This window comes from Lissotriton vulgaris, unplaced genomic scaffold, assembly GCF_964263255.1.
Source record: "Lissotriton vulgaris unplaced genomic scaffold, aLisVul1.2 SCAFFOLD_4186, whole genome shotgun sequence".
Lineage (NCBI taxonomy): Eukaryota > Metazoa > Chordata > Amphibia > Caudata > Salamandridae > Lissotriton > Lissotriton vulgaris.
The window spans coordinates 74,350-96,571 of NW_028242033.1; the positions used below are offsets into that span (position 1 = coordinate 74,350).

Below are 22,222 nucleotides of genomic sequence, written 5' to 3' on the forward strand. Positions count from 1 at the left end.
CTGTCTTTTCAGCTCTGCCCAAAGAACGGTCATTCAGGTCTTAGTTATTTCCAGATTTGATTATGGAAACCTTCTCTATCTAGAGGTCAAGAAAAGCATAGTCAGACAGTCACAGATTGAGCAAAATACGGCAACTAGCCTTTTACTCCATCCCCCAAAGCTCTCTTCGACTGCCATCCTACTCTGGGAACTTCACTGGCTCCCTATTGGTCGTCATGTCCAATTCAAAGCACTGTGTTATGTGTATAAATGTCTATCTAATTAAGGCCCTACCAATCTTAGGTCTCTGGTGACACCTATACACCCAGTCTATCCTTGTGGTCAAGTAATCTTGATCTTGCTTTGGTTCCCAGAATCAGGATATTCTCGGCAAGGAAGTTAAGCCTTTCATTATTTAAGCCCAACGCTATGGAATTCCCACCCCCCCCTGATCTGAGGGACTGTCAATCCCTTTTGACTTTCCGGAAGAGGTTCAAAACCTGGTTGTTCTAAACCTCCTAGAATAGGAACCACCTTCTTAATGAGTAGCCAGATCTGTTTTGGTAGCGTAGCGCTGGGAAACCCTGCCATGGAAGCCATGCGCGATAAAAATCGAATTAACAAAACGAAAATCAAACATAGCACTCCTCTGGAACAGCCCTTTTGACCTAAAAGGTCGAAAGGGCTATTCCAGAGCCCTATGATGTGCATTAAAACTTTATAGGGTTTCTATGCCTGTTCTCTGTAAAACTTCCCCATTACGAAGCACCCATACTCTTCAATTAAATTTGCATGCAATGGTAAATTAAATTTTTAAATTTAAAAAATGTATTTCAAGTATATGACAGCCATGCTAAGCCCATATATTTTTGCACCAGTAGGCCAAGACCTACTGCAGACTTGGCTTGGCCGATGCTTGCTTTCTGGGAGTTCCTGGCACCCACCAATGGACGCCTCCTCTGATTCCTATCACCAACGCCCAATGTAGTCAATGACTTATAAGTGTACCCCCCTGAGTAAAGAAAACATCACTGCTGCATGATGGGTCAAGATTTGTAAAGATCAAATCCAGGCAATTTGAAGAAATAAGTTGTTTACTGAAGATTAGTCACAGGGACCTCCAGCTCCATCTTCCACCAGCTTCACAGCACAGTTCATCAGTCTTTCTAATCATCACATTCTAAGCTGCCTAGCAACATGTCTACATTCCATTTAAGACATTGACAAGCGCGGAGAATCACGCCGCGCGCACTTAGGACCCTGCCTCTCCGGACCCCGCCCGCCCCTGGTCTCTGGTGGTTGGTCGGGCGGACGGCCCAATCGGCGTCCGGCCGACCCATTTCCGGTCCGGCGATATCGCGTGAATTGGGGGTCAGGGGGTGGAGACTCTGGGCCTATTTAGGGTCAACTCCCTGTGATTGGGGTCTCTGTTCCCGCTATCACTCCTGGATACCTGACTGCTCACGCCGGCACTTGGCCATTCTCGTGATCCAGGCCGGCTTTCGGAAACTCTAGAAGCAGAAGGATCGAGCACTGTTCGTGTAGCCAGGTAAGGGGTCGGGTGCCTCGGGGGGCCTCTTGGGCAGCCGTGAGTCATGGTGGGTGCTGGGACGGGATAGGATTGTCGCTGCCTTACGGGCTTACGGCTGTGTGCGGGGATCCTCGTGGTTCAGGCTCCTGCCGGGCGGCGCGAGCGGTGCTTAGGGGTGCGGGATCAGGGAAATCGGGGCGCGTTAGGTGCTATAGCAGGGTAGTGCGAGGTGAGATACATATAGCATGGTGCCAAAAAAGGGAGGACAAAAGCGAAAAGATTCTGAGCCGGAATTGGCACAGATTATGAAATTACTACTGAAGAAGTTGAGCAAGGAGACTCCCGATAGCGGGGATAAGAGCGATTCTTCCCAGGGGGAGCAGCCCGAGGTAGTAGAGCGGCCGTGCAGGGGGGTGCCACCGAGGGCCGCTTGTCCGCCATTAAAGAAGACAGCCAAGGCGCAGCCTAAAGGAAAAAGGTGAGCCAGGCAGGGGAAGAGTAGGCCTAGCCCTGCCAGGGGGAAACGGGACGAGGGATCAGTAGGTCCCGTCCCCACGCCTCCGTTAGATGCAGAGCAGGTTTACCCTTCTGTTCCCATTCCGAATGTGCCCGCGCCAGTTGACCCAGTGGGTTCAGTTTTGTCCGAGATTAGGGAAGCGCTGAAGGCGTTGGCCCTGGGGGGCGCGGTACCAAAGGTTACGGCCCCTCCGGCCCCATTCCCACCGCAGCCGGTGGCCGCAGTGGCAGCCACGGGTGATCCGTTAGATAGCTTGCTGGCGTCAGTTTCCATATTAGTGGGCCAATTATCAGCTCCGGAAAAAGTATTAGAGAGAGTGAGCGCAGGAGCGGCGGCACCATGGGCGCCCCCCTCAGGCCTCAGAACAAGGCGCGTTGCAGGACATTCAGAGGCAGTTGGCGCTCTTAGTCGAGTCGCGCAAGGCGTTGCCCAGCGTAGCGGTTGGAGCCCATCCCCCCGCGACAGCGATAGCTGTAACACCTACAGGAGGTAAGCCTGGCGACGCTACAGCAGGGAGCAGCGAGGTGGGGGCTAGTCAGGGGAACGTGTTGTCTCAGTCAGGGATGTTAGCTACGCATGTGAGTATGGAAATGCGAGAGAAGATTTGGAGGGGTGCCTACGTAGATATATTCTCCCTTATCAGGCCGAAGAGAAGAGAGAAGGATTACAAGGACAGGGAGGGGAAAGAGCACTCCTTCTGAGATCGGAGACCTAGGATTGAGGAAACAATAACCAATTGGCTGTTCGGCTTTCACGTTTATGTGACAGTGTTGTTGGAAAAAAGGCCAGAGTTGGCTATCCCGTTGGTGTTTTACACCAATAAGATCGTGAAGGCCCACTCCACTCCTGGGGGTTCAGCCTGGCTGACATATGATAGGGAGTTTCGCTGGGCGAAGGAAGAAAACCCCTCCATTTGTTGGGATCAGGTTGAGGTCAATGCCTGGTTAGAGAGCGTGAGCAATAGGGAACACCCGGCTAGGCAGCCTTTTCGGACTTCCCAGGGAGGGCCGGGCGAGAAGAAAGGTACATGCTGGGCATTCAATGGCAAAGGGTGCACATGGCCCTCCGGGCAGTGCAAGTTTAAGCACGCATGCGCCTACTGCGGTCACCCGTCCCATCCCGAACCCAAGTGCAACAAGAAATCCAAAGAACGGGGGGGTACAGCCCCTAAGGACATCAAGCCCCCCCTCCCCCCCCCCCCCCAAGTCTAATCTGCCTACTCCAGTGGATATTGAGAAGATGATTTTTTGGTTGAACAGGTACCCAGACAGGGCAGCTGCTAAGATGTTGTTTGAGGGTTTTACCAGGGGATTTCGTATCCCAGCGTCTCATGTCCCCCCTATTAGCCAGTGTAGGAACCAAGTTTCAGCGAGAACCCATCCCTCAGTAGTGGCCACAAAGGTGGAAAAGGAGCGGGCCTTAGGCCGAGTAGCAGGCCCTTTCCCGGCTCCTCCCTGGGAGAACTATGTGTGCTCCCCTCTGGGAGTAGTGCCCAAGAAGGAGCCGGGACAATTCAGAATGATTCATAACTTGTCTGCACCAAAGGGTGCATCGGTAAAGGATGCCATCGACCCGGTAGTATGCTCAGTGACGTACTCGTCCTTTGATGCCGCGGTTCAGAAAGTGAGGGATCTAGGCCGGGGGGCGTTGCTAGCGAAAACAGATATTGAGTCAGCATTCCGCTTGTTGCCGGTGCACCCCGAGGATTACCATTTGCTAGGCTTTCAGGTCACACAGCAATTTTATTACGACAGATGTATGCCTATGGGTTGTGCGGTCTCCTGCAAGTACTTTGAGACCTTTAGCTCCATGCTGCAGTGGGTGTTTTCGCAAAGGTCAGGATGTACAGATGTGGTGCATTACTTAGACGACTTCATGGTGATGGGCCCGCGTCTTCAGATGCCTGCGCTTTGGCCCTGAGTCAGCTGGTGGCTATGTTGAAGGAATTTGGAGTGCCGCTGGCACCGAGCAAGACAGTCAGCCCTGACACGTGCATGTCCTTCCTGGGCATCGAAATTGACACAATAGCGGGGGAATGTAGATTGCCAATGGATAAAGTACGAGCTTTTTCCCTAGCCATTGAGGTAGCCTTGGCGGGTCCGAAGGTGACGTTGCATCAGTTACAGGTTCTTGTGGGTCAGCTAAATTTTGCTTTGCGCATCATTCCCATGGGGCGCCCTTTCTCGAGGTCTATAGCCAGAGCGACGGTAGGTCTTACCCAGAAGCATCATCGGGTGCGATTAAAAGCAGGGGTTAAGGAGGACCTCAAGGTGTGGCGTGACTTCCTGACAGACTTCAACGGGCGGGTAGTTTGGCCCGCGCTGCCGGTGTCCAGTGTTGAGCTAGGCCTATACACCGATTCAGCCGGGAGCGTTGGTTTTGGGGCAATCTTGGGCCCTTCCTGGTGCGGGGCGGTCTGGCCAACGAAGTGGCACTTAGAAGGCTTGACAAAGAATTTAGCTTTTTTAGGTTTAAAGCATTTTATTAAGACAAAAACATAGGGATAGGGAACAGGAGGTTAGGGTTACATACATTACAGTGAAGAAAATGAGCATGACATTACGAGTGCGACGGTGGACTAGTCCGCTGTGAAAAAGGAGGCAACAGCAAGTGAAAAAGGCTAAATATAAGCAATACCTCCATTCTGAGCATAGTCAACACCATCAGTCTGAGCATTGAAAATAATAAGCAGTAACACAAAGAAACCCAACCCACCATCCCCTAGAAACCCCCCCCCCCCCAAACACCCCAACTCCCCCCACCACCCCCGTCCAATGTACCGCTAGGAACACTACCTGCCCCCCACCGCACCCCCCCCCCCTCCAGGAACCCAGCCCCTCTACCACCCTAGTCTGCTGGAATCACCGGTGGCGTCAACCTTAGGAGCCTGAGGTACCTCGAACAGGTGAGTTCCCTAAATTCAGTAGTTAATAGCGCCCGAAAGGGTTGCCACAGCTCATCAAATTGGTCTATCTCCCCCGCTACCGTGAGTGACAATTTTTCCATACCTAGCACATGCCAAAGCCTGTGCAACCAGCCAGTGATGGAGGGGACCGTGGTAGTGCGCCAGTGGATGAGGATGTTCTGAACCGCTGAGCCCAGCGCAATCGCGATTTGCCTGCCCCTACGGGACTTCAGCGGGTACATCAGACCATTAGGAAGGCCCAGCAATACATACGCCGGAAAGCGCGGTAACTCAATTTCAAAATGCGTATCCACCTCATCAAGAACCTCCTTCCAATATGCGGCCAACAAGGGGCAATCCCAAAGAATGTGCGAAAGGGTCCCCACCTGACCACAACCTCTCCAGCACTCCTTCTCAATATGCCTGTTCATCTCGTGCAGTCTCTCTGGGGTGTAATACCAGTACGTGGACACCTTGGTGAATGTCTCAGTGAGGCCAGTGTGATACGCTGAATGTCTCGCCCGGTGTGCAATCTGGTCTCACTCCTTGTGGCTAAGTGTCCTACCCAATTCCCTGTGCCATCGTTCCCTGCCCGGATTATAATAGTGAAACGGAGGGGGCTGTAAGAACTTGTAAAGATCAGTGATCAGTTTAGCATCCGAGGCGCGGGTCACCAGCCACCGCTCATATGGTGTTATCTGACGATCAGCGGTGTCCCGCACCTGGGGTTGAAGCGCCCAGTGCCGGACCTGCATATATCGCAGTCTATCCGACTCCGTCAGGCGGAACTCCTGTTGAAGTTGCTGAAAGGGGACCACCCCCTCCGACCCATAAATCTGAAAGAGCGCTCGGCAGCCCGCCAACCGCCAATGGGACAAAGCGCCCGGCTCCATCCCTGGGGAGAAATCGGGATTATCCACTATGGGCGTAAACGGCGAGGGGAACGTGGTGAGGTCCCAGGTCTGGCAAACCGTGTCCCACACCCTCAGGGCAACCCTCGTGACAAAGGAAGCATAAAGGTTGGGGGGGCGGTGAACTCGGCGCAAGAATGGAACTTCCTGGAGGGTGCGCCCTGCCACCGCCTGGTCCTGAAAGAGCCAGTGCTTATCGGATTCCCACCTGCTCCACTCCACAAGGTATCGCAACTGCGCCGCCTGAAAGTATTTCCGGAGGTCCGGAATACCAAGGCCCCCCGGTCCGGAGCAAGCGTGGAGAGAACTCTCTTCATCCGCGGCTTGCGGCCTTGCCCGACAAAGCGTGCAATGTCAGCTTGCGTCTGCCTGATCCAACCCACTGGAGGCTGGAGCGGCAAGGCTCGGAAAAGAAATAGGATCTGGGGCAGAACCGTCATCTTGACCGCCGCAATCCTGCCAAGCCAAGACAACAGGCCCTTGCCCCAGCGGCCAAGTTCCTCCTTGATCTTCTTACTGAGCGAGGCGTAATTAGCCGTTACCATCGCTGGCAACGTCGGCGCCAGCAGAATCCCCAAGTATGGCACCAGGGACGATGACCACTGCATGGGGAAGAGCCGCTGAAGGTCCCGTCTAGTGTCCGCAGCCAGAGACACGTCTAAAGCCACCGACTTGCCCATGTTCATTTTGAAACCGGCCACACGTGAAAAAGCATCCAACTCGTGGATGCAGGCGGGAAGGGATCTCCTGGGGTCATCCAGGGTCAGCAGGACGTCATCCGCATAGAGGCTGACCGCGTGAACATACTGCCCCATCTTGATCCCGATTGCGTCCGGGTTTTGGCGGATCCTCTGGGCAAACGGCTCCATGTAAAGAGCAAAGAGGAGTGGGGAAAGGGGGCACCCCTGCCTCGTGCCGCGCTCGATTGCAAAACTAAGGGAGCTGCACCCATTGACCCTCACCACAGCGGAAGGGTGCCTGTAGCAGTTGAAAACCATCGAGCAGAATTTATCACCGATGCCCAGTTTTTTGTCTGCCGGGCACAAAGCCAGCCTGGTCGGCCTCAACCAGACCCGGGAGGTGCAGGGCCAGCCTGGACGCCAGAATCCCCGTGTACAACTTGAGGTCGACATTCAGGAGCGAGATGGGCCTATATGAGCCACATAAGGCCCGATCCTTCCCAGGCTTCGGCATCACCGATACCGTCGCTCTCAAGAGATCCGGTGGGATGGCTCCCGATTCGGAGGAGTTAAACAGCCGGGCGAGGATAGGGGCCACAACCGGGCAAAAGGTTTTGTAAAACAGGGACGTGTAACCGTCCGGGCCCGGGGCTTTCCCATGCTTAAGTCTGGCTATCGCGGAAATCACCTCCTCAACGTGGATATCGCGCTCAAGATATTCCGCCTGAGCGGAGTCTAGCGCCGGAAGGGTCATAGATTCCAGATAGTCCACGGCTTCCCGCGGTGAGGAGGGCTCCCCGGTGTACAGCGCCTTATAGAAACCACAGAAGGTTTCCGCCACCTCCGCATCACCCGAGACGGCCACCCCGTCCGCACCCAAGAGTTCCTTCACTACGTTTCGCTGTTGCGCGACTCGGAGCCTATGCGCCAAGAGTTTGCCACACCTATCCCCCCCTGTGTAAAATGCATGCTTCAAACGTAACGCTGCGTATTCCGCCCTGTCCATGTCCAGCGCCGACAGTAGCTTCCTGGCAGCCTTCAACTGCCTCCAAACCCTTGGAGCACCAGTACGGGGTGGACCTGTTCGAGCTCCCTGACCTGGGAAGTCAACTCCTCCCTCTTCCGTTGCTGCTCCCTGTTTTCTGCCGAGGAGATGGAGATGAATTCCCCCCTGAGGACTGCCTTCAGCGCCGCCCACTGTGTCGCCAACGAGGTGTCTGAGTTACTGTTGTGTGCCTGGTAGTCCCGTATTGCCTCCTCAATGTGTTTTACCACTGTCTTCCTGTGCAGAAGGGTGTCCCTAAGGCGCAACACCCCCCGAGAGGGGGAGGACGCCGGCCACGCAAACTCACCCACGACCGGCGCATGATCAGACAGTGTCAGGACCCCAATGTCCGCCGCCGTAGCAGCGGCACGCATCGGTCCACTAACCAAAAAGTAGTCCAACCGTGCGTAGGTCCGGTGCGCATGCGAATAATAGGAGTAATCCCTATCTGTAGGGTGGAGGGTGCGCCAAAGGTCATGCAAATCCATGTCGGTGATACGGGCCTTCCCGGCCTGGGAAAGTTCCCCAGTCTGCGGGAACCGCTGCGCCGACCTGTCTAATGCAGAATCAAAGACTATATTCAAGTCACCCCCTAGTATGACATGACGATCGGGGGAAGCAGTTACATCCACCAGCACTGAATCCAAAAAGCGTTCCTGATGGTCATTCGGGCTATAGAAGGAGCAAATAGTAAACGATATGCCCCCCAGGCGGAGGCGGTATGCCAAAAGCCTCCCCTTTTGTTCAGCAAATTTATACAACACCTCCCCCTTAAAGGAGCTCGCTAACAGAATAGCCACCCCCGCAGTTTTGGACGCAGCAGAGGAGAAAAACTGGGTGGGAAACCTGGCAGAGCGCATTCTATGGCAGTCGCGGGACAGCAAATGGGTTTCTTGCAGGAGGCATATATCAGCTTGCGTCCCCTCTAGCAGAGACAAAATCGCCCTAGGCTTAACAGGGTTATTCAGGCCCTTAACATTAAGGGTCACCACCTTCAGGGACGACATATCTCCCAGAGGCCAGAGACGCTATGTCGCGGGCAGGCAACCGGAGGGGGAGGGGCGCAGGGCAGCAGCGCAGGACAGGCAGAATTAGGCCAAGTGTGTACACAGGAAACATCGGACGGTTCTTTCCCAACCCATGAACAACCCCAAACCCCACCCCAAACGAACCAATGGCAACTAGCCAAATACCAACTCAAACAACCCATTGTCCCAGTCATGTCCCAAAACGGACAAGTCTGCAGAAAGTACCAAAAGTGGACGTCCGGCCACTCGCTTCTCCCGCTCCCCCCCGACCCTCCCTCCAACCCCCGAACCTGGCACCGAAGAAGCTATGTCCATCTCCCCCCGGAGTGAGTTTAGGCCGTCAAGGCCACACCGTTCAAGGCAGCTGAATCCCTGGCCGCTTCTCTCAGGGCACTGGCCATGTCCGCTCTGATGGTAGGCGAGTCAGGCCGCCCAGCGCTCGCCGCCGATCTCCTTCTCGCCGACCTCCGTCGTCCTCCTCTATCCGAGCGCCTCCAAGACGGCGTCGCTCCATCCTCTTCCGTAGCCGTGAGCCCCAAGACTCCGCAAATATCCTGCAAGGAGCACAGCTGGTGCAGCACCCCGTTCCAACGAAATATCAAACGAAAGAGATGCCCCCAGGAGTACGGCGACTCGTGCTCACGCAGGAAATCGGTCGCAATCTTGAAGGACCTGCGTTTCTGCAATGTGATGGCAGACAGGTCCTGATACAGCGCCACAGGTCGCTCTCTAAACGTCAGTGGTTGTTTCCTGCGGGCCTCGGACATGATGCGCTCCTTTATCGGAAAGTCAGGAAGGTAGGCCAAGATGTCTGGCGGAGGTGCCGCCGACTGTCGCTGTCAGCCGACTCTGTGGGCCCTATCAATGCGAATCGGAAAGTCCGCGGCTTCTCCTAGAATGTCCCGGAACAGGTCCTGCAAATAGCCCACCAGGTCTGTCCCCTCATCTGCAGACGGTACACCCCGTACCCGTATATTATTCCGCCTCGACCTGTTCTCCAGGTCCTCGGTGTGGGCCTGGAGTTCAACACACTGCTCCCTGAGACGGAGAACGTCCTGTTGTAGATGGACAATCTCGTTGTCCCGGCGTTGAGCCGCTGTCTCCACCGTCTCTATCCGCTCGCCAAGGCCCTCCACCTCCCTGCGGACCTCGCGTACCTCGCTGGCCACCTCCTGCTTCAGCGTCTGGAAGTCTGCTTTAAGCGAGCTGAACAGGTCCTCCATGAAGGATCTCGTGACGGGGGGCTCACCCCCGACCGTGTCTGCAGTGGCCCGGGAAGAGCCCGGAGACGGTTGCTCCCTGTCCCGCTGTTGCTGGGCCCTGCTAAGCATGTCCGGCAGGGTACGATGCCCCTTCCTCGATCCTCCTTTTCAAGACATTCGTGTCTCGTACCTTGTCGCAACCAACTGAAGCAGGGACACAGGCTTCGGCCACTTCGAGGAGTTTCCAACAGTCAGCAGAGTCTCTCAAGAGGAACTCCCGGCCAGATAGGGGACCTGCGCCACAGATGACAAAATGGCGGGCCAGTCCAGTCACAAAGAACCGATCGGTGCCCAGCCAAGATTTCAACAGGGACCCCCGCTGGGGGAACCCCGGCCGGTGCGTCTCGCAGGAAGGGAGAGCCGTGCAAAAGCAGAGGTGCAGTAGGCGACTTCAAGCGACATTGAAGCAGGGCTGCCTCACCTTCGCCGTGAAAACAAGATGGCGGGTGGGCGGGGCCGGGAAGATCGTCCAAGCCCGGCGATGTCAGCGGGGGCACTCCAGAAGCCAGGCCCACGGAGAAAAGTTCCAACCAGGGCCGTCTGGCAAGGAAGGAGAAACAGTAGATCTGGCTCCGATCCCAAGCCTAGTCGTCAACCGGCCACGGGGCCCGGGCTCGCACCACTTGGGAGGCCACCACCGCTAGTCCAAGCACTACCACGCTCACACGGCAGGGTCCCCGTGCAGTGAGGTCACACAGCCGATATCCCTCAGGCGATCCCCGTCGAGCATCGGGACGGTCTCCACACCAGATCGCTAGACATCAGCACCAGGCCCCAGCCGAGGGCATCCGGACAGCGCCCCGATCAGCTCCGCCTCCAAGGCGCTCCGCCGTCCTGAAAACAGTCTTTTAAGGTGCTTCCACCGGAGCGATCGGGGCCAAAGTAGTATCAATGCGTGCCCCAAGGTCTCCGCCGCCCGTCTCTCAGCCGCTGAGCTTCAGCGGGGGGAGAGAAGCTGACGAAAAAGGGCTCGGGCCTAGTCGGGTCGGAGGAGCTGCGGGAAGAAGCGTCCGCTCACCCCGCCATCTTGGCCACGCCCCCCAGAATTTAGCTTTTTTAGAGCTTTTTCCCATTTGGGTGGCAGTTACGGTCTGGGCGGCACGCTTCAGGGACAGGGCAGTGACCTTTTGGTCGGATAACATGGCGGTGGTGCAGGTTATCAATCGGCCAGGGGCGACTTGCCCACATGTGCTGAGGTTGTTGAAGCTGTTGGTGTTGGCATGCTTAAAATTGAATTTGACTTTTAAGGCTGCGCATATACCTGGTGTTGATAACCATGCTGCTGACGCTTTGTCTCGTTCCAAGTTGCAGGACTTCCGGAGGTTCCACCCGCAGGCGGAAGAGCGCATGACGACGTTCCCTACGTCACTGTGGAAAATTGGAGCCCCGCTTTAGCGGGGCTGGTAGGTGCCGCTCTGAGTGATCGCACCAAACGTGCCTATCAGTCACAGATTAATGTTTACAGATCATTTGTGGAGCAGACAGGAAATGCGAGGATCTTTTCTACTAAAGCGATGTACCCTTTTTTACAGGCTCTGCGGGATCAGGGCAAAACAGTGTCATATGCTAGGGCCTCCCTTGCAGCGATCGGCTTCTTTGCTAAACTAGCAGGGGAGCGGGACCCTGGGGCTTCATTCTTGATCAGGAAGGCCTTAGCGGGATTGGCCCGATTAGAGGGGTCACGGCGGGACTGTCGTAGGCCTTTGGATCTCCCGACCTTGATTGATATTTTGGGAGTACTGCCTGCTATTTGCCAGTCATCGTTCGAGGGAACCATGCTGGGGGCGGCCTTCTGCCTGGCCTTCTACGGGGCCTTTCGCCTGGGTGAGATAGTGGGGGCCTCCAGAGTAGACCATGGGGGGGCTTGCAGCACAAGGATATCTCCCTTTCCCTGGGGGGCTTAGTATTGCGGTTGAGACGGTCCAAGACCGACCAAACACCATCCATCTGCTGCCAGCCCCTGGGATAGCTGCCTGCCCCGTATCTCGTATGCAGGCGTACCTGGCCCGACGCCCAGCTGGGGGGGGGGGGGGGGGGGGGGGGGGGTAGGGGGGGGGTCGGCTCTTTTCGTCCATGAAAACGGGGATTGCCTGTCCCAATACCAGTTCAAGGCAGTATTCGGGTTGGCCCTGGGGAATCTGGGTCTAGGTGCAGTGGGTTACTCTTCCCATTCCTTTAGGATTGGCGCCGCAACTTTGGCGGCTGGGGCCGGTCTCGCCCCCAACACTGTGAAAGGCGTGGGTCGCTGGACCTCTGACTGCTATAAGCGATATGTAAGGCCTGAATTGTTGTGAAAACATATGTGTGCAGTGTCTAACGGCTCCATCTCTCTCCTTTCTATTAGTATGCCCGCTTCCGTGGTATGGGTACTCGGGCACTCTTTCGTGCGTCGCGCGGCGGTGCGCTTGCAGCGAAGAGAGGTGGTGAAACCGGCCGCATTGGGCGAGACCGAATTCGTATATGGCATGGCGTTGGAGGGATGCGTATCCGACACTTGAGGCGGATCGTCGAGGAGCTCAGGGCACGAGAGCACAAATCGCCTGATTGGATTATCTTGCACTTGGGAGGCAACGACATGGTCGACAGAGGGCGCTTGGCTGTCAAGGAGGACCTACTGGCAGAGTTTGCCTGGTTGGGGCATGAGTTCCCATCAACAAAAATTGTCTGGTCAGGCATGATATCACGCAGGGCATGGGGCCCAGGAGTGCGTCCTAGGTCTTTGAACGTCTCGGTGAGGCGATTGAACGGCGAAATAGAAAGGTTGTGCTCAGTGAAGGGCCGTTTGCGCTACCTCCAGCACCGGATGATTCCCGGAGAAGTGATGTACCACCAGGATGGGGTACATTTGTCGGACTTTGGAACTGATACTTTTATCCGAGAACTTTGGTCATTTATTCTGAACCAAGGTGGGGAGGGTGTCAGACCTGTGGGCCTTGGCCACCCTTGTGGCGGAGAAGAGACCTGCGATCAGTAACTAGTGACTAAACAAAATGGATGGGAGCCAGCCTGCCGGGCTCCATAGGCCAGCTCTGAGGGGGGATATGGCAAGCTCTCCACTGGGAGGAAGTGACCACCGGCTGGGGAGGCTAGGGCGACATATTTCGAGCCTCCCGGGCGACCCTGGACAGCCGGGTGGTCGAGAGGTGGGCCCCGGTAATGGCGGACAAGGACCGAAGGGCGGGACCCACCACTCTAAGGGGCAGGTGCACGGCACTTGGAGTAGGGTACCCAGTTGCGAGATGCGAACCAGATGGTGTTTCTCCCTTAGGGTTGGGAAGGTGATGGAGCATGATATGCTCATAAATGTAGTTATGAATATAACTTGTAAATATTAGATATGCATGTTATTGCTTGTCATGTTTATACAAAGTTGTGAATAAACATGGCCTTTTTAACCCCACTTGAATCTCTTGGTGATTTCAAAATGTGGGGATCTTGCATGTCTAGGGAAGTTGGGCGGCGGGGGAATATCTGGAGGGTACGGGTCCTATGACAAGCGCGGAGAATCACGCCGCGCGCACTTAGGACCCGGCCTCTACGGACCCCGCCCGCCCCTGGTCTCTGGTGGTTGGTCGGGCGGAAGGCCAAATCGGCATCCGGTCGACCCATTTCCGGTCCGGCGATATCGCGTGACCTGGGGGTCAGGGGGTGGAGACTCTGGGCCTATTTAGGGTCAACTCCCTGTGACTGGGGTCTCTGTTCCCGCTATCACTCATGGATACCTGACTGCTCACGCCGGCACTTGGCCATTCTCGTGATCCAGGCCGGCTTTCGGAAACTTCCACCCACCCGTCCCCTAGATAAATCGTTTGAGGGGCGTTCTGCGGAGAAGAGACCTGCGATTAGTAACTAGTGGCTAAACAAAATGGATGGGAGCCCGCTTGCCGGGCTCCATAGGCCAGCTTGTAGGGGGGATATGGCAAGCTCTCCACTGGGAGGAAGTGACCACAGGCTGGGGAGGCTAGGGCGACAGATTTCGAGCCTCCCGGGCGACCCTGGACAGCCTGGTGGTCGAGAGGTGGGCCCCGGTAATGGCGGACAAGGATCGAAGGGCGGGACCCACCACTCTAAGGGGCGGGTGCTCGGCACTTGGCGTAGTGTACCCAGTTGCGAGATGCGAACCAGAGGGTGTTCCTCCCTTAGGGTTGGGAAGGTGATGGAGCATGATATGCTCATAAAAGTAGTTATGAATATAACTTGTAAATATTAGATATGCATTTTTTTGCTTGTCATGTTTATACAATGTTGTGAATAAACATGGCCTTTTTAACCCCACTTGAATCTCTTGGTGATTTCAAAATGTGGGGATCTTGCATGTCTAGGAAAGTTGGGCGGCGGGGGAATATCTGGAGGGTACGGGTCCTATGAGGAAAGGAAAAAAAAAGTGAATCGATTACACAGAGAAGGCCTTTTCCATGCAGGGCACAAGGCCTATACACTATTTATTTTTATTAACAGGGTTAACCGATGGTAAGGGTGGTATTGGGATATGCAATGAAACTGCCATCAGAATAGCGAGTACGATAAAAAAAATATTGAAATGATTACCTGGAGGTGATGGCAGATTAATGCCTTTTACAATTATTAGAAGCATTTCTGTACTGTTGAGTTCTGCAAATATCCTGTAAAAGATGAAATAACAACAATGCTTATTGAAGAGGGTAATTCAAGTTTTATGATTTCTACCAGCAATAATCAAAGAGTGAAGCAGTGGTAATTCAATTTCAGTTTTGTAACTAGATAAGCAATTTGCTGAATATTTTGAGTCATGTTTTAATGTAGTTATTGAATAAGCTATAAATGACAAAAAAGCACCTAGAAGCATGTGAAGTTCACAATAAACAAATGTCTGAAAGTTTGTGATCCTGGTGAGTGCTGTAAACACCTTAAGTAGTATTACTGAAAATTCATCACTAGCAGCATAATTTTCATGATCTGAAATTTACCATGATGCAAAGTACTATATGTACCTATTGAACAAGTTCCTTACCTTCGGTAATTACATATCTGTAAGAGACATAGATTAGTTATAGATTCCTTACTGTCAGAAGTACCCTCAGGCGTCAGACTGGCTCAGGAGAATTTGTTTTAGTCAGCAGTACCCCTGCGCGTCAAAAGGTGGCTGCAGTTGGCTCTCCGTTTGTCGTTCGAGTCGTGGTTGCCGGGATGACGTTGTGAGAACCAAGTTCGAGTCCCACTGAGGCATTACGAAGGGAATAGGAGGAAAAAGATGAGTAAAGCCCTTAAGGAAGCGATTTACAACAGGGGACTTGAAAAGAGATGGCTGATCAGAAAGCCTAAGAATGGCTGAGAGGTTTCCCTTTAGAGTGCCCAGAGCAGAGCCCTGCTGGGCCAAAGACAGGAGGAACAAGAGAACATCAGAAAGGGGATACACAGCCTTTGTTGTGCACCATGCCACAAATGTCTTCCATCTGCAGGCGTATGCCGGCTTAGTGGAGGGACCCCTGGCTGCCAAGATAACATCACCGACTTTGGGAGGAAGGTCGAAGGCTGTCAACTGTCGCCGCTCAATATCCATGCAAGGAGGTCGATACTGGACAGGTTCGATTGGAGGGCCATCCCCTGCTGCTGCGACAGAAGATCCTCCGGAAGAGGCAGTCAGATCGGAGGATCGATGGACATGTGTAACCGCTCGGGATACCAGACTCTTCATGCCCAATCTAGAGCCTCAAGGATGACTTGGGCCCGTTCGCGCTTGATCTTCTTCAGCACTCGGGCAGAAGTGGTATAGGCGAAAAGGCGTATAGAAGACCGCAACTCCACTCACGATGAAAAGCGTTGCCTAGCGACTGCTGCCATGGAAATTCCCACACGCAGAATTGCTGACATTGCGTGTTCTCTCCGGTGGCGAATAGATCTAAAAAAGGCTCTCCCCACTGCTGAAGGAGACCTTGCGCCAGCTCCGAGTGAAGACGCCATTCGTGATCCATCATGCACCTGCGGCTGAGGTAGTTTGTCCTGGCATTCAGAGAACCTGCCAGGTGTTGAACCACCAGGAATATTCCCTGATGTTCCAGCCATGTCCAGAGACGGAGAGCCTCTTGACACAGGGTCCATGACCCCACCTGCCCTGTTTGTTGCATTACCACATGGCAGTGGTGTTGTCCGTGAACACCTGCACTACTCTTCCCCGGACAGCGGGACAGAATGCCTTCAGTGCAAGATGGATAGCCCGGAGCTCCAGGAGGTTGATGTGGAGCACAGACTCCGCCTGAGACCAGAGGCCTCTGAACTCCGCCTCTCTCATGTGGCCACCCCACCCCAGAAGTGAAGCGTCCGTCACCACTGTGTACTCTGGCTGGTGAAGGGAGAGGGATCTGCTGTTGACTGAATCCTAGTTCGTTAGCCACCACTGCAATTGTCATGCGGTGCCTTCCTAGATCTGAATGCAATCAGACAGAGTCCACTGGAACTTCAGGTCCCACTGCAGAGCCAGCATATGCCACCTGGCATGATCTACCAGCAGAATGCAGGAGGCCAAGAGGCCCAGCAGCCTCAGGGTCATTCTGACCGAAACCTGAGATAGAGGTTCAAAGACCAGAATCATAGCCCGAATATCCCGGGCTCGCTGCCCGGGAGGATTAACCCGAAACTGCGTCGTATTCAGAACTGCTCAAATGAAAAGGAGCTTCTAAGAGGGAGTCGGGTGTGACTTCAGCATGTTCATAGTGAACCCCAGCGAGTGCGGGAGGTCAGCCATAGTCTAGAGGTGGGAGAAAACTGTCTGGGAGAGTCTGCCTTCAACAGCCACTTGTCGAGAATGGGGAAGACTGGAACCTCTGATCTGCACAGATGAGCTGCGACCATCGCCATCACCTTTGTGAACACCCAAGGGGCGCTGATAAGGCCAAAGGGGAGCACGGTAAACTGAAAGTGCTTGTGGCCCACCGTGAACCGCAGGTAATGCTGGTGGGCTGGCAGGACGGAGATGTCAACGTAAGTGTCCTGCAAGTCCAACACGACCATCCAATCTCCAGGACCAAGGGCAGACAGAACCTGAGCTAGCGTCAACATTTTTAACTTCTCCTTCCCGAGGAAACGGTTGAGGTTCCTGATATCCAAGATAGGACGCAGGCTTTTGTCCTTCTGGGGCACCAGAAAGTAGAGGGAATAGCAACCACAACCTACTTCTAGGGTAGGAACTCGCTCGATGGCTCCCTTGACCAAGAGAGCCGTAAAATCCTGTTGGAGAAGGGCCAGATGATCCTCCGACATTCGATGGTACTGAGGTGGCATGGCTGGGTGGGTAGTCGAGGGGGGGAAGTTTTGAAGGGGACGGAGTAGCCCCTTCGGACTATCTGCAAAACCCACCGCCCGATGGTGTGCCAGTGGGGGAGGTGATGGCGAATCCTTACGCCCACTGGCGATTGGTGGCCCTGAAAGGTCGGGCTAGGAGGGTTTGGAAGCTGCTGCAGAGGGGGCGGTGGTGGACTGGCCCGCTCGCTGGCCCCCAGACCCACGGCGGTGGGTCCCACGTCCCCGTGGAGGGGCTGAACAGCTTGCGCCAGCCTGTGGCTCTGGGTGGAACATGGCGGGGCACCCCTTCTGTAGCCACGAAAGATGCAAAAAGCAGACTGGTGCAGGGAGGGTGGTGGAGAAGCCCAAGGACTTGGCTGTCACCTGAGAGTTCTTGAAGCGCTCTAGTGCGATGTCTGCTTCGTCGCTGAACAGGCGACTGCCATCAAAGGGCATGTCCATTAGGGTAGCTTGGATATCCCCTGAAAAACCAGTCGACTTCTGCCATGCGAGCGTCGAGGCGTTACCAACGCTGAAATCGTCCTGCCTAGCGAGTCTGCGGTGTCCAGTCCACATCATATCGTAAACTTGTCTGCGTCTCTCCCCTCTGCGACTGCACAGGAGAGCACAGCCCAGGCCTCCTCCGGGCACTGGGGCAGCACCTGCACTACCCTATCCCACACAGAGTGGGTGTAAAGGTCCAACAGACATGCTGTGGTTACCAACCGCAGTCCCAAGCTGGAGGAAGAAAACATATTCTTCCCAAGATGGTCCAGCTTTTTGGATTACCTATCAGGAGATGCGGTAGTTAATGTGCCTTTGGACGTGGAGTCTTGGATCACCAAGCTCCCAGGGAGTGGGGGGTTGGGAGAGGAAAGTGGGGTCGCCCGGAACAGTGCGGTGGCGTCGGGTAATCATCCTATCCACAGGAGCCCTGTGTTGGGCCTGGACCAGGTGCCTAAAAGGATGTCAGTTAGGGCTTCATTAAACAGCAGGAGGGGCTCCAAAGAGCTGGCTGTCGGTTGAAGCACCTCTGTTAGGAGGTTAGTCCTGACTGCCACCGTAGGTAGCTCGAGGTTGAGAGCCTCGGCCGCCCTACGCATCACTACTGCGTAAGACGCTCTCTTTACTCTGTATCCACGGTAGGAGGAGACAATATGCCAAGGTCTGGGGAGGTACCCAGACCACTGGCTTCCCCCAAATCCTCTCTCCAGTCCGGATGATACTCCAACTGGTCAGTTAGAAGGTCTCCAGACCCCTCCCAGTCCTCTTCACCCTCCTCTGGTTGCCAATCTGTCCTGAAAGAACCAGGGTAGAACAGGAGTACCAAAGTACCCATCTGCGCCGGATCTAACGTCGGTCTGGCTCCAGGCCCACGTCGGGGTCGACGTTGGCTGCGGATGTGGTGCTGGTGGAATCAGTGCTGGTGGAGATGTTATGAGGTCGACCAGCACCAATCCGGATCCAAGCCTGGATCCAAGGGGACCCTGTGGTGCTGGGGCCGGAGCCGCCAGCGTCGAAGGCCCAGGGTCCCCACCCACAGGGCCCGAATGTGCGCCAGCAGAGTCGGGCTGCCGAAAGATGGCATGCATTGCTTCGAAGCTGGACAGGATTCGCTCCGAGTCCCGAGAAAGGAAGGGAAACTCGGAGCTGGTGGCGTCGGCTGCCGGACGTGGTAAAGTCGAAGAACAACGATGCGTCTTCGACTTCTTCTTGTGATTCGACTTACCTGAGGAAAGCGAAGACTTCGAAGAGGAGTGGTGGTGGTGGCTCCACGACCGGTCCCTTGACCTATCACGCGACCAGGACCATGAATGGCGTGGGGCAGACTGCTGAGCCTTGAGAAGCTTTCGGGACCGCTCCCGCAAAGGCTTCGGATTCATGGTCTGTCAGTCGGAACATTGCTTGGGATTATGGTCGCGTTCCAGGCACCACAGGCACATGAGGTGCGGATCCGTCACCGACATCAGCTTTCGGCAGGAACTGCAAGCCTTGAAACCGGGCATCCCTAACGTGCACCAGGAGTCGATAGACTCAAAAACGGTGTCAACAAAAGTCGCAAAAAAGTCAGTCAAAAGGTGACTGGCGGTACCGCTCTCTCCGGATCTGCGCTTGCTGGCGCGGAAAAAGAAAGAACTGATAGCAACACGCGAGGGCGGCATCTAAGTAGCTGCTGCAATGTCATCCTGGCGACCACGACACCAACAATGAACGTGGAGCCGGCCAACGCCACCTTTTGATGAGCAGGGAAACTGCTAACGAAAAAAAAATCTCCGGATCCAGTCTGATGCCTGGGGGTAATTCTAAAGGTAAGGAATCTATAACTAATTGTCTCTTTCAGATTGCCTGTGCGGGAAGGTTGATGTTCTGCCTGTTACCCTGGATCCAGTGCGGCTTAAGTGGGTTGTGTTTGCAGCGCTCAAGCTGACTGCAGTACCACCAGAGTGTGTGTGCAGGCAAGCATACCATGTCAGTAGTAACAGGAGAGAGGAGAGCGAGAGGGAGAGGGAGGGGGAGAAGAGGTAGAAGAGAGAGAGAGAGAGGGGGGGGGGAGAGGGAGAGGGAGAGGTAGAGGGAGTATTTGTGTGCAGAGGGGGCTGGGGGGGCTAGAGTGCTCACTTTGACTGCAGTACCAGAAGTGTGCATGCAGGAGAGCATACCATGGCTCTAGTGTGAGCAATGTGTGTGCTTATCTTGGCTGTGGTACTAACAGTATGTGTGTATCCTGGTACCCTGCTTGCAGTAAAGTGTGTGCACTCATTCTAATACTAATGATACATCAAAGATTACAGGCAACTCTTGGTTGTATTTCTGTGATCTGGGTTACCAGAGTGAGGGTATGGTGTCGTTGTAATTTCTACTCTGCAGTTGTATTGGAATCCATTTTAGCTTGTTAGTTGCTGCAGTTGGGCATCCTAGTGTTTTTGTGCTAAGGGTATAAATGTATCTGTACAATTAACTGTATAGAAAGGAACTCCTTTTAATACAAAGTAACTCCTTGTTGTATTAAAAGAGCTTTGTGGGTAGGAGTTCTGTCTTAAATCATATTTTCACCATTTCCCCTTAACCACAGAAAAGAAGTGGCACCCATGTTTATCTATTTCCACGGACCTTGCCAGAGCAGGGTATGCACACTACAAGATATATATACCCTGCTTTGCCTCAAGTTCACTCAGAGGTCTTTTGTGGCTGAACACTGCCAAGTAATAGCCAGAAGAAGACAGTCAGAAATATAAACTTCATACTTATTAACACAGAATAATTTATAGTCAAATAAAAAACACACGCAATAGGGGAATGGTTATACAGAACCTATATTAAAAATAACTCGTCTTACCTTTCAATTTTGTAAAGAGAGTTAATTGGCACTACCCTTGTTCACGGTTGGTGGACAAAGCAACCTATAATATAGGGCATGCACTTCAGGGAGATGGATGAGTTGGTAGACTTGTCTATGTGGAACCGTGCAAGCTTTCATCCTCTTTCATCATGCCTTCAGGGCCTGTTAATACATTTACTACAGGCATTTGTGCAATAATATTATAACTGCAATAATATGCTAACTGCACAAATTTAACCTCAACCATTTTTGTGTTTCTATTTAATGATCATTCAGCAGTGTATAAAGAAACTCAAGTTGCAACTTTACAAGCATTAGTAAAGCCACTTGGGCACGTGAGATCGATTGCACTGCCAATGCATATTATCCATTGTGCGCATTGCTATCAAATTAGAACCCTGTGCTCTTAATTGCCTCAATTTCCTCTTTTTCTTGTCTGAAGTCGGGTATCTCACAAATCATGGCATGCATAAATGACCCAACAAAATTTGGTATTTCAGCCTTGTTTATTATCTGATCTAATGTGTTACTTTATTTTCTTTCACTTGCTCCGTCTATTCTGACCACCTTAATTTCACTAGGTCACCTGCTGAATACAATCAACTTTGCTTTGAAACACCACCTGTAAATGTTTAACCATAAGCTTGTTTAACCATAAGCTTGTGTTTAATCAGATGTAGAATGTTCCTACCTCACAATTTTAAATGTTTTTTCTTCAAAGTGGTGCGGTGGTGGATCCAATCCTTGTGCTTGAGCAAGCTGCAGAATTTCCACATTCTTTTTACAATTCTGAGCCAATTTCTCAAATCTGTTAAAAAAGGTATAAAGAAAACACATAACTAGGACGTCCACAAAGCATTATAAACACCCAGTAGAAGGGTCCAAAGGGATTTCTAGCAGAGGGTAAAGATGTGTGACGGCTTGCAACATTCATTTGTGGTATAGTGCAAAAGATCTACAACTGTTTGGAAATCTACAAGTTAAAGGATGAGAAGCAGAGAAACGGGAGTGCTCGCAAGGGTCTCAAAAATATAAACAGCAAGAACTTCTGTTTGAACATGTAATTCTTTTGAATTTATAAACAAATGAACAATTGGATTGCCACATGACATACAAATTTCACAATACTGAAATAATAGTTTTTTTAATATTGCCAGAGAATTTCATATAACACATGTCCTCAAACTCATTATCTACATGAGATTTATTATATTAATGACAACTGTCTAAACATCATTGGTTCAGGACGTAGCAGTGGGACAACTCATTGTAATCAAAGAAGTTTGATTGGAGAGGGACAAATATGATCTAGACATTGCAGCCAGAGCCTGGGAGGGGGGAGGGACTCCAAAGGGTTGGGGGGTAGAGTTAAAGGGTATTTCTTAAAGGGTGACGTCTAGGGATGGTTTGTAATTTTTCGTGTTGAAGATATGATGTGTACGATATTCCTTCCACCTTTTTGTTTTCTCTTGCACGTATATTTATGTTTTGCTAGTAACCGATGAAACTTCTAATGTTCATAACATTGGAGTACTCTGGATAGTTCATATGTAATATTGTACGACAAAGCAAGCAGACTGATTCATTACTTGTGAAAAAGAGGAATTAGGAACAACAACAAAAACCCAATAAAGTTTGTTTAAAAGCATTAGTTACTAGACTGCATAGCTTGCTGGGCACTCTCCCAAGATTCTGCTTTATCATTCCAACTTTTGAACGCAATTATTTTAAATCATCTTTACTGGTTTTCATGCAGTAGCAAATATA

General features: G+C 52.9%; 1 long non-coding RNA gene and 1 pseudogene across 1 annotated transcript in view; one reads left to right on the top strand and one right to left on the bottom strand.

The window, feature by feature from the left end:
- LOC147669090 (uncharacterized) overlaps window positions 1-21,265 on the bottom strand; it is a 35,762-nt gene extending 14,497 nt beyond the window's left edge. Inside the window, exons 1-2 of the long non-coding RNA XR_015303743.1 lie at window positions 21,147-21,265; window positions 14,407-14,480 (exon numbers count right to left, since the gene is read on the bottom strand). This is a non-coding gene — a long non-coding RNA (uncharacterized LOC147669090). The remainder of the gene's footprint in view (window positions 1-14,406; window positions 14,481-21,146) is intronic.
- LOC147669091 (uncharacterized) lies at window positions 1,756-14,322 on the top strand (annotated as a pseudogene).
- Window positions 21,266-22,222: the final 957 nt, after the last annotated feature.